Source organism: Haliaeetus albicilla, chromosome 11, assembly GCF_947461875.1.
Source record: "Haliaeetus albicilla chromosome 11, bHalAlb1.1, whole genome shotgun sequence".
Lineage (NCBI taxonomy): Eukaryota > Metazoa > Chordata > Aves > Accipitriformes > Accipitridae > Haliaeetus > Haliaeetus albicilla.
Genome location: NC_091493.1, coordinates 7770419 through 7783017, shown reverse-complemented (window position 1 = coordinate 7783017; position 12599 = coordinate 7770419). Strand labels below are relative to the sequence as shown.

The 12599-nt window shown below is 37.6% G+C and overlaps 1 protein-coding gene across 2 annotated transcripts in view; it reads right to left on the bottom strand.

The window, feature by feature from the left end:
* Window positions 1-12599, bottom strand: part of ANK3 (ankyrin 3) — a 381574-nt gene that overhangs the window by 316013 nt on the left and 52962 nt on the right. The window lies entirely within an intron of this gene.

The window sequence follows — 12599 nt, the reverse complement described above, 5'->3', positions numbered from 1 at the left end:
AGGTGCAGAGTTTAAATAAACACTATCAAGAGACTACTGATAAAATTCACCTCAAATTTTCCCTTAGGTCAATGACATACAATAAAATTTTTACTTATAAAGCAGTATTTTTGTGCAAAACACAAACACTGTTGATAATGCACAAAACCAGGAATTTAATTTTCACAGGCAGTTTGTTTTTAATGGCCGTCTCAGAGAAAGAAAAAGAACCCCAGCCTTTCCCAATTTCACATTTTTTTATAGATGTTATGTTATAAGCTAAAGTGCTCTCTGCTGGTTAACAGTGGGTAAAACAATGCTTAAACACTCAAAATACCATCCTACCCTAATGCACATGCAAAGCAAGCCTCCTTTCTTCAAGACTATTTTTTACTATGTATACATCCCCCTGGACAACACATTATTTTCTGAAACAAGCCCAAATAGGTAGAGTTCAAGTACAGTTCAAGTGTGCCTTCTAAAAACAAGTTAAGGCTTGGACACATTAAACTGGCTACCTAAAAGAAAGCCTCTGTGGCATGCTTAGCTAATTGTATGCATATAAAGTAATTTTGTATTACTTCTTAAGTGAAGAGGTTATAAAGAACAGTCATGCTTCTTCAGGAATAAAAATGAAAAAATTCTTCTTTCCAGAGCAACCTGTTAGCTGTCAAGAAGCTGACACATTCAAACCATTCACTGAGGCCAGGTATGCAGACAGAGGAACATCACAGGTTCCCACTGAACTTCAGTTATACAGCTGTGTACCTCTGAGTCCAGCCCATGAGATAGAAACTGCGTTTATTAGAGTTTAGGACTCATGTTCTGTTCTTAACCCATAGAGCACTTAATTATTTCTGAACCATCAGTACCTTCAGTGGCCACCTATTCCAGAACCCTTTTAATTTTTCCTGTTTTCTCTCTCTTTTTCACAAAAATGAGTAATCTCCCAAGCACTGGTATATTTAGAACATGAAGGAAAAATCCAGTAAGCAATAGAAGAATTTTATAGTCACAAGATGCTCTGAGAGGTAGGAAAAGCTCTCACACTCCTCTCCCCCCATATTGCTCAGCTAACCATAGCAACCCCGCTGAAACGAAATGTAATGAATCTATCTTCTGCCATTTAAAGTAATCATTCATATGTCAACATTTAGACCCTTTTATGAGGGGTTTCTTTCTTTTCCTTCTTACCTCAAAAAATTTGCCAAGTTCTTTTACTCCAGGCAAAGCCACTATGACAGAAGGAGAAGCTAAGTATTAGATATAAGAGTACTTAACAGAAATACACAAGAGATTTCTTAGGAAAGGCTTTTAGAAAAAAAAATTCTTCAAATCATGCCTTTCAACTTTATTCTTCTGCAGAGCCCACAAATTATCTCTGATAGTAAAACTACTATCAAATGACTGCTGACATCAGTCCATCTCTAAATTATACTAAAGAAATTACTCAGATTAACCTTCTTCCATCCCTAGGCTTTTAGCATGCTCAGTGTATTTAAATGCCTAAGGTAACTGAAGTGGAAGGAGAAAAATCAGAAAAGTCTGCCTGAAAAAAATCAAGATTTTCAAACATCCAGGAAAAGTCTCTTATGCATATTAAAGTGCTGCCATGAACACAAAACCTGAATAAAAAACCCAATAGCTTTTTGAAAAACAATAGAAATCAAAGAAGATTTAAACTTTTAGAAGTGAGGTCCAAGTTAAAAAAGCAAACAAAATTAAGACAGAGCAATACCAATGCAGAATTACCTTAAAATATACTAAGGAAGCATTGGCATTCAGAAAGAACCTATGCTTAAACATAATGCAACACTGCTATGATCAAAGGAGCAGTTCGATAAATTACAAATCACAGTTACTTTCTACTATCTGGATAGTCCTTGCTCACAGAAGCATTTTCTTTTTTATAACGCTCATGATAGTCATTTCTCTGTGGAAGTGCACACATGTATATTTGGGGTATGTTTTCATAAGCTACAGCAAAGGAACAACATGCAGAAGTGCAACACTTTGCAATTGCATAGCTCCTTGAAAAACTGAAATTGTTACTACCATGCTTTAAAATCTTTATTGATGAGAAGACACGCACTGCTCCCTGTAACTTGCTGCTTAATTACAGTAGTGTCTAGAAGTGAACTTTCACAACCCTGTTGATACATATCAGTTCTAGGACAGTTCTATTTTTAAATCAAAATAACTCGCATAAGAGGACAAGAGGATAGGCCAAGTTCTGTCTATCAGTACAGTTCTATTTATAAATTAGAGTGACTTGCATGCAAGAAGCAAGGGGTATGCAACTTGTTATGGGTAACCTGTTCTGTAACTGTGTGCAATGGGTTATAAAAGAACAGCTATGACAGCTACTTGCTTTACCAAAACAACATCCAAATCCAAATAGCCAACCAACTTCAAAGTCTAACTAAAGGACTAAGAGTGTGGAGAAAGCAGGGCAGACAAAAAGCCAGCTTGCTCTTTATACATGTAGAAATCCACAAGCTTAATTCAACAAAAGCTTGCGGCTTTCAATGTTTACCGTAAGACCACTTTGTAGATGGACCACTTAGTACTTCCTCTGGCACCTCCAGCAATACTCTATGCTATGCTAAGCCAAAATTCAAGGTTAAGTATTACCTAGACAGGAATGGAACCTGTGCTGAGAGGGTGGAAGGCAAATACCCCTTTTATGTACAATGCATATTTTCCTTTCAAATATGAAAGGAAGTGTTTTGTGAAGACATGAAAAGATAAGAAGAAAAAAAAAGTACTGAGGTCAGTTGCAATTCCTTTCCAAATTCCCTAATTTGAGCAAAATACTAGTTTAAAAAAATGATTCAAATACTATCATTACTGACTTCATTAACTTCTAATAGGCTTTTAACACAGCCTATTTACCAGTCTGCTCTTGTTTGCAAAGGTGTATGTGTGTAGAGGTCCATTATCCTATGCCAACATAAAAACAACCCCAAACCCACTTATCTTCAGGTTAAGATTATGAGAATAGAATAGTGGTTACCACTTTGTAACCATGCCTAGTTACTGACATGGTTCACTATAGACTCAACTACAAACTTGAAGATTTTTTTTTTTTTTAGTCTAAAAGTCACACACTATAGGCTCGTATGGCCCCACTTGATTTCCCCCCTCTTTTTAAATGGAGGTTTATCATCAATTCAGACCAGGAACAATAGTGTAGGGTAGAAGCAGAAGTCAACTAAAGCCATAAGAAACAAGAACCTTCTGATTAAACCCTCAATAAAGAGCTGCAAACTCTCCTGCACTATTAGGAAAGAAGTTTCTACAACTCCTTCAAGAGGACAAATATCTACATTGAAAAAAAGATTTATTCTGATCTTAGGAAGGCTAGCTGAGAATAAAATAGAAGCAAAGGCAAGGCAACCCAGGTTAATAAGTTAAAATTAATTCTTGTATTGAAGTCCAGGGCTGACATGAGATGCTAACAAGAATCAAAACCAAGCTGTCTTGCCTTCACAATTACTTCAACATATGTTAGCTAACTGAATTTAGGAGCCTCAAGGACAAACATATCCCTTGAGGATGGAACTGAAGGGAGTCTGGGAGTGAAGCCCAGAGTGGCTGGGAAGTTACTCAGGGAGAAAGAAAGCGAAGAGATTAAATTCCATCTCTCACTCAAGGAGGGAAATTAGCTTGCCTTGAAACATCCCTCAGCAACTGAAGTTTGTAAGAATTCCAGTTCATTAACAAGGGGGTACTAAACCAAAAATTAGGTGAGGAACACAGTCACACCACAAAAATCCTACAAAATTTGTTACCTAGAACAAAGTTAATTCTCTGCCAACTGTGTTTGAAAATAGTTACACAAAAAGAATATACTTCATATCCAAGCTCTATAAATTCCTAATTACCTGCTGAGATACTTCATGATAGATTCTGGGTTTGATTTCACTCCTTCCATATGTCGCAATACTTCCCCCCCCCCCCGTTACTTTATAGAGGTTCTTTTAAGTTTAAACCTAGCAAAACAGATCATTTTACTGAACTAAGATGTCAGGTTTTACACTAGACAGGCATATTGCTGTCAGTAAAATCTTGTAGAGGAAGGATGGGAGCAAAAGCAGCCCATTTTGGACAAACTTCCACAGGACCAGAGTGTGGGGCAAAGAAGCCCCACCCTACAAAGGAATATTTCAGACTACGTATTTCAACATCCCTTTACATCAGAAAGCACGGCAGGATTTGAAAATTTGCCTGCCAGCACAAGGTGCTTCCCAGCATGCAGTGTCTTCCCATGTTTACATTTTGGATACAAGAGGACACAAACCAGCCAAGGGGCTGCCTCTCCCAGGATCGGTTTTCACCAGGCTGTGTAGCAGCACCATGGCCAGGGGCAGTGGGGTGGGTGGGTGGCCGAGTGCGTGGGTCACCTTTCTGGGGTGCTTCCATCAGTAAGCCACCGCACCAGCTGGTCACATCGCACATCATTACAGGGGTTCACCAGTGTGGTTATCAGACATCTCTGTGGTTGGTGTATATTAAATCCAGCCTAATGTCAGCCCCTTTAAGACAAGTACATGAAACAATGGAAGGTAAGAGACAGATGAAGCAAGTCTATACATAGGTGCACGTGTGACCTCTTTATTCCCCAAAATAAGCATTATTTTGACATTCACAGAATAAAGGACAGTAGCTTCACAAGTCAGGAAAATGGTATAAGCCTTCACGACAGATTATTCACAACCCTACAAATTCACTGAGCTAGTAAGAGCTGAACAACCCAAATTTAGCTTTGATTCTAAAGGCTCAGGCTGCAAGTTTGGGGGTTTTTTTAAGCCAGACACTCATCTGAATTTTACTGGTGATATCACAGCAGCAGCAAGAAAAGCTGTTTTTTTTAAACATGGGAAAAATATTACGTTGGAAGAGCCAGTCTGCTTTGGGACCACATTTGGAGCATGACAACACAGTGAGTATCTAGCAGCTTTTCTCCCTAATTAGGGAGAAAAATGTGCTTCATTACATATTGGTTAGGTGAAAATTTCTTCATCTCTTACCTTTTATTTTAAACCATGATATCATACGTACCCACAGTAAACACCATTTTAAAACTGCAAGAAAAGCTTTAAGTCATAGCACTAACTGAAAAATGTGTAACAGTCAAACTTAAATTTTCCACTGAGGAATATAAAACCAAAAATTCTTTATAGGCTCATCACTGTTATGCCCAACAGTGCCTTAAGCGTGCACAGGAGCCGACATTTGGGTTTTTAACAGTCATCTGCCCAAGTGCATTTTAAAGAAGAAACCCCCCAAGTTTGACATCCAGATGAGATCTAGTCTATACTGTAACAGGTACTGTAACATTATCTGTATAAATCTGTTTATACTTGCATAAAGACAGCTATACTACAATATAGTCCTGAGGTTAATCTGTTTATATAAGCTATAAAATTATAATTTCCCCCCCTCCAGAGGGGAAATATTCTTTACAATTTTTTTAGTTCTTTTGCAATTCTGACAAAGATATCACCAAGAAAAAAATATTTGCGGGCAAGGGGGGAAAAGGGACAGGTTGTTTCCACTCCTCTGTCTCTCCTGCTCCGTGTTTTAGGACAGAGAAAGTGCTGAAAAATAAAGCCATTTTCATACTGAACAAATTATTGGTTTGTTTGGGGGGGGGGGGGGGGGGGTTGGTTGGTTGGGGGTTTTTGTTGTTGTTTTGTTTTTATTGGTTTTGTTTTTAAATCTCCAACAATGAAAGCAGTAATTTTTTTTGCCCAGCTATACCACATCAAAATAGGTGAAATGATAGCCATAATTATTTTATATGGCACCAAATGATAAGCTATATCCTATTTGCATTCAAGACTGTATGCTGGCCATGATTAGATTTCTCTTATTAGAAGATATGTGGATGGGAATAAATTCACAGATAATGGAGAGGCAAGGGAGACTAGACTGGAGAGAGTGTGTAAGAGGCCAAACAGGAAAATGCATTAAATCTGATCATTTAGTAATATAAAAAAAGAGAGACACTTATATTTATTTTCTCTCTGTCACTGTGCCCATAATTTGAAGTGTCCCAAAGACTTTCATCATCTACTAGCAACAAATGTTTTTTTGCTTTGGTGTGATTTTTTTTTTTTTAATCTCACATAAGCATTAGAAATAGTTTGGAGTTTCACCTCTTCCCAACATGACAATATGTACTGTATCTACAAGAAAGATTTGTTTGTTTACAAAACCCAGCAATTTAAGAACAAACATCATCAGAATAATTTTGAGCTGCCCTAAGTCAGTGCCTATTGATTAGAAACATTCAATTCCACTTGCAATTATGAAAGCAATTTACATACAGCTCAAAAGGAGCAACTTTCATCTATAAAGTCTGTCAAATATTTGCTTCAACATAACTGAATCAAAACTAAGAGTTTTTCTACAATCTGTTGGTGTATAACACCATAATAATGTAGAGCTTTATACCTAAAACACATTATGAAGGTTTAAAACAAACACCAACTGTAAATGTGATTTTCCTATGTCTATAGAACTTCCAACAATCTTTTCAAACCCAGAACTACACAAAAGATTTTCTATTAAAATGTACAAATAGAAAATAATAATAATAAACCCACCACACAGACAAGCACCTAAAACTGCCTTTCCTTTAAGCTCATACTAAGAAAAAAAGCCCACCAAAAAAAAAAAATCAGAAGTACTGGAGGGGGGAGGTGGGCATACACATAGCTGTATTCTTGTCCAGTTTCTGCAACTAGAAATTTGATCTGTCAGGCAGAACATGGATTTTCAATTTTAGCCAAGGGCCAATTTGAGTTTCTGGGTTGTTATTAAATTAGAATAGCTTTAAAAGAAAGGGAGATATTCAACTTCTCGTAAAATGAGCAGAAAAAGCTTCGTAATTAAGTAATTAATTCATGAAGTCTCATAATTGATGCTATGGCAACTGGAAACAACACTTGGCATTAAATATAAAACACAACAGGCTACAGTAGAAGGTATTAAAAGTATCAAACTTCCAGCTTCATGCAAGTTGCAGGCTCCAAAACTGCTCTCTCCTATCTAACATAGTTCAAGATTATCTTTGTTGAAATCACTGATGAAAAGCAAACAGACAGAACCAAGAAAATGTCTTGCAGGAAGTCAGCTAAATTCTAGAAATCCACACAATCCTCATTATCTATACAAGTTACACTCACTAAACCACAGTATTTTCCTTTCATCTAACAGACTTTCTCATACTTTGTATTCAAGACCCTGAAATTTGTGAGTAGTTTTACTGTTATACCAGATTGAAATAAACCATTCTGGAGGAAGTCTTTTTCTTTCATACTCACCATCCAATTGTATTTTAATTGGCAAGAAATCAGTTTCCCCCAACTCATGACTGTTTTGCCCATGATGGTAGTTTGTAAGTGATCTCCCTGTCTTTATCTTGATCCATAAACTTTTTCATCTTAGGTTCACCCTCTATCCTATTGAGGAAGGGGAGTGAGAGAGTGGCTGGGTGGGCATCTGGCTGCCAGCAAAGTTCAAGCCACCACACCAGAGAACACCAGCCTACAACAGTCACTGCTGTCTGGAACCACTGCACAGACCTCGTGATAAAAAAAAAAAGTTACCTAAGCTGCAATATTATGCCCTTTAGAGGTCCACATGAGGAAGAAGGACTGACATCATTTAATCCCTATAAGGAAAATGTCAAATTTTGCAAATTAGAAAATCCAAAGGAAACAAAACAAAACAGACCCTTGGTATTTGGAAGGATCCAAAAATTGAAAGGAAAAAAGTTAGTAAAAGATGACTATCACCAAAATGTTCTCTTTATCCCAAGGAATGTTTTCCTATTCCTCTCATCAGCTAGAAGGTGAGTGGGAGAAAGAAGCCACCATTTAAATAGCTAAAATGTAAGATGTACTTTGTCATTATGGCATATAAAGCTTACACATGCAAAGCAATACTTAATGTGCACTTAAGGCCTAGACTTCCACATTTGCAATTTTTACAGCAGTACTGCAGAAATGCTCATCTTAAGAGAATGTAAGCAGCAGAAAAGGAAAATAACTTTGTCTTTCTGAAGCCGTGAATGAGGCTGCATAGAACACAACAATTTGTAACAATTCACAGCTTGCAAATGTTGCAGCTACAACACATGTTACACAACTGAAAGGGACACTGAATACGATAGTTCTGCCAAGCTGTTGGAAAGGAGAAGTTTACCTGTGCTGCACTTCTAATGTACAACCCGCCCTCCTCCAGAAATACTCACTTTCAAGTACTCAAATAACTTGCTGAATATGGAGTTCAAGAGCTATTCAGGAACAGAAACCATACAGCATGAGGTTGGAGACAGTGGTCCCTGGGGGGAAGAGGCATTCTGCGAAAAGTTTCCTCTCACATTATCTACACACAACAAATAACCCCTGTCACTGCTGAACAGCGTTATTGTTTGGGCTACTTTTCATTTCAGATTAATATATAAGGTTACAAACATGAAAAATATAGTAATTCCAATATAGAGGAAATATTAAAAAAAAATAAAAAAACCCAGGCACCACAGGATTCCAAGAACCTCGTAAATGATGCCAGAGAATTAAAAAAAAAAATGTGAAAGCATGTTCCCTGAATCAAAAACTCCAGTAGTTATAATTCAGTTCTTTCCAGGAGAGTAAGATGAGGAAGATAAACTTTATTTAAAAAGCCCTCTTCATGATACTGTATTATTTAAGTGGCAGTGATCAAAACTGACATTGAGTAATATTGATGCATTACTGGTTTGCACATCCAGAAACCTCACTACTGGGACTCCAGACTCTGAAAAGATTCCAGCACTCCTTTCAGAAAATACCTGAAAAGGTACAGTACCCTAGCCAAAAGTTGAGGTAGGAAAAGATCATTAGAATCAGTTCTTACAATCCCATTGCCAACTCACTGTCCTATTAAGGGATAATTATCTCCAGTTTCAAAAGGTTTTCAGGGTTAAAGAAAACTTGACTGTATCTGCTGCAAATACCAGGTAACTAGACACTTAATAGATATAGAAAAGCTTGCACCCACCAAGGCACAAAGAAATATTAAAGGAAACCCCTTCTGGTCAGGAGTTTCCACTTAAAAGCACTGTTTATTTTCTCAAATATGAACCCACTCTTACAATCTTATTCAACTGAACACATTCTTTTCCCCAGCGCTCTAAACTGTATTTTACTTTACTGTACAAAATATTTACTCAAAATACTCTTCAGTGCTCACCAGTTATCCAAGGGATATGCACATGAAGCTCTTCTGGGAATTTTCTGCAGTGCCAGTCCTAAATCAAAACAGAAGCACTCTTCCAGTGAGAGCTTTGCTGCATTCGGCAACATTTAGTACATTCTTTTACCCCGTATATTTCTTCATCGCACATTTGTTTAATTGCACACCATTTGCAGTGTTATTAGCCTCCTCTGAGGTGGCTTTTGATGCTTATCAGCACTTGTCAAACACAGTTCAGCCCTTTTTTTGTTGCTGTTTTCATTGGGAGTTTTTGTTTGTTTACCCAGATGTCACTCTTGAGCTTGTAGTAACTTCCTCTCTCTTCAGACTCCCATTAGCAGTCCCAACCATTGTACTGGTCTAAGAGTATCTGCTGGAAGAACAGACACTTTTCCAAGATGCAGAAAAAAAGAAGAGTCAACATGAGAACAACATGCATCCTCGAAGCCCTTCAATGTCCCAGTGGAAGTCTGTTAGAGGAGTATATCACAGAAAGACCGCAACAGCCACTAGCTCCCAGATAACATAAGGAAACTGACTGGAGAGATAAGCAAGAAGCTGAAAGGCTCTTTCCTTCTCACTGTCCCAGGATCCTCTGTGGGCTTTCTACCATCTTGTTTCTATATGGAGAGCTGCTAACATAAGCATCATTGCCTATATCTCCTTAATCGTGCCAAATGGGATTCAAACATAGAATATTCTGAAAGATCTGCTCCTCTGGCCTCCAAACAGAATTTTTCCATCACATTTAGTATCACTTTCCATGGTAGGTAAAAGTCACAAGGGTGTCTAGCACACATGTGAGTATAATTTGCAGCTTTCTAGTCAAAACTGTTAAAAACCTGTAATTCACAGGTGCAAGCAATCCATATGATGGCATAAATAAAAACACTGGCACTGGTTTCAACACCACCAACATAGACAGAGTTTGTAAAACCAGAAGAGTTAAACTGTTAACCTTTAGGGCTGCCCAATCTTTCCTTGTTAATTCAAATTGGTGTACTCACTTTCCACTACTATTACAAATGGCCTCCTTCTCTAAGGATGTTTAGCTTTAAAACACACTTGGTCAACTTTCAGTTTCAGCCATAATTTCCTCACAACAAACACTGCTTTTCTGAAACTTTAAATATGGGAAACTAGCATGAAGTTTTTCAAGCTCAAAATAGGTGAATTATTATATCCATTAAAGCATCTTGGAGGAAAAAAAAAAGCTCTCTTTCCATCCATCAGAACTGGAGCTGCCACAGAGCATTAAAGGAGAACAATAGATATCATTTTTACTATAACAACGATGAACTAAAGTTCTTAAATTTGTTTACTTATTTTTCTCATTCTGCTCATTTTTTTGAGCTGCATTATCATTAATCTGAAAATTCTCAAAAGAAGCAGGCCCTCAATAGTAGCTTTGATCTCACCAAAAAAAGTAGAGGTGTCGATTGAAAATTTCAGTAAAAGGTTTGATTTAAATATGTGTTCCTATTCTAAGCAGGAGAAACAACAGCAAGAACAGACTGAAAGCTCTGACTTTGACCTTAAGACAATTTTAGTATTACTTTTCACTTAGCTCAGTAGTTAAGCCCTCATGATAACTCCAGTGGATCATTACCAGAGAGAAAAATAATCCCACTTTCTTGATATTTTGCTGTGCTGCATGAACTAGCATTCCTGCTAGAATCTTTCCAGCTCAGCAGTCATGCCCTCTGGCTTTTTCTCAGGACAAATCCTTACACATTATCCACATGCCATTTCCACATTATTTATATAGCAACACTTACAGCATCTTCTTGCTGCAAGAAGGACCACAAGAGTCTTCAACAGTAATGGCAATACTTGTTCTGGTAACAGGAGACATTAGCAGGAGCAGTTTTCCATATGCTGCATTAATAAGGTTCACATTTCACTATCTGCATGTGGCCTTGTTCTTCAGAGTAAATTTCACATTCTATTTATACAATTTTGATAGCCAGAAAAGCAATTTAACTTCATTACCATGACATGTAAGTCCGAATGACCATTAGCTAGAAATGTTATGCTTAAGAAGCCCTTTTTCAAAGTCTTAATGGCTCACCAAGTGAGCTGATTAACCCCATCTGATTATTAAACTCCAGGGCATGTCATAAATGCTTCATGGAGACATCATTATTATTAACACGTGTTTAGAGAAAAGCAAAAGTCTGAAGCATATGCAGCGTGTGTAACATTTTTTAAGCACTGAAATAGCTCCAATTTACATAACAATTCAATTTCAAGCCGAAAGAATTAGCTAGCAAACACTGTTTCAAGTTGTCAATATTTTTCATAACTTAAAAATTAAGGATAGCATTGTTCACTTTCTGTAACAGCTTATCAGCTGATTAATTCTATCAGGCTGAACACGGACAGAGGAATTACTCTGGAAGTACAGTCCCATCTTTCACTTTATTACGCTTACCCAATTACATTATATGCATAAGGAGTTAGAGTTGGTATCTCATTTTTTCTACTGTTGCATAGTGAACATTCTATTCTTCGCAAAAGCAATTTTAAGTAACTTTGTCACTTTTTCCTTTTGCTTTTCCTCCAACTCTCCTTCCCCTTAATTTTCCCTTTGAGCTAGTGTTATTTGGCACTCTCCCTTCCACTATTTCATCTGCCTCTTCCTGATTTGTGTGTGCAATGTTCCATCTCAGCACAACCACTGAAACCTCATACTGGCCAGTGAATTTTGACAGGAATCCCTCCATTTTCACCTGTCTCTTCCACATGCCTTCTATATACACATCAGCTCCCCCCACATGCCTCCTTGGTCACACATCTGACTTTGCCTTTTGCATGCATACCAGCCTCTGGGATCAGGGCTTATGACACCTCTGTGGTGTTCATCCATCCTACCATGAAACACTCATGATTCTGTCTTAATTTCTCCACCTATCCACTTTTCAGCTTCTTCCCCCTCTCTTCCTTGCAGTTTTGAGAGATCCAAGACTTCCCTTTCAGATCTACTATTTAATTCCTTTCCAGGCACAGGCGAGTACCTGCTCACTTCCAACTTACATTTTTGGTCTCAATCTTATTCTGTGTAACATCACAGCTAATTCATTCTCACACTGCTAGCATCTTTCACCATCTTTTTTTACTTGCTTTTTCATTTTCTAGTCTAGTGTTCTCCCTAATTTGTTTCTTCCCATATGTTTTATGCCTCCAAGGTCTTTCTCAGCATCCACACCCATTTAACACAACATGGCTGTTCTTTCCAGATTTAGTTTCCAAAGAGCCTAACCAGTTCCTTTTATACCATACTTTGTATCTTCCAGGTGTTGGGGAATTTTTATGGCACACCTTGAGGTGAGTTAACCACACGTTTGTGCTTAAATATAAAAAAACCCCAA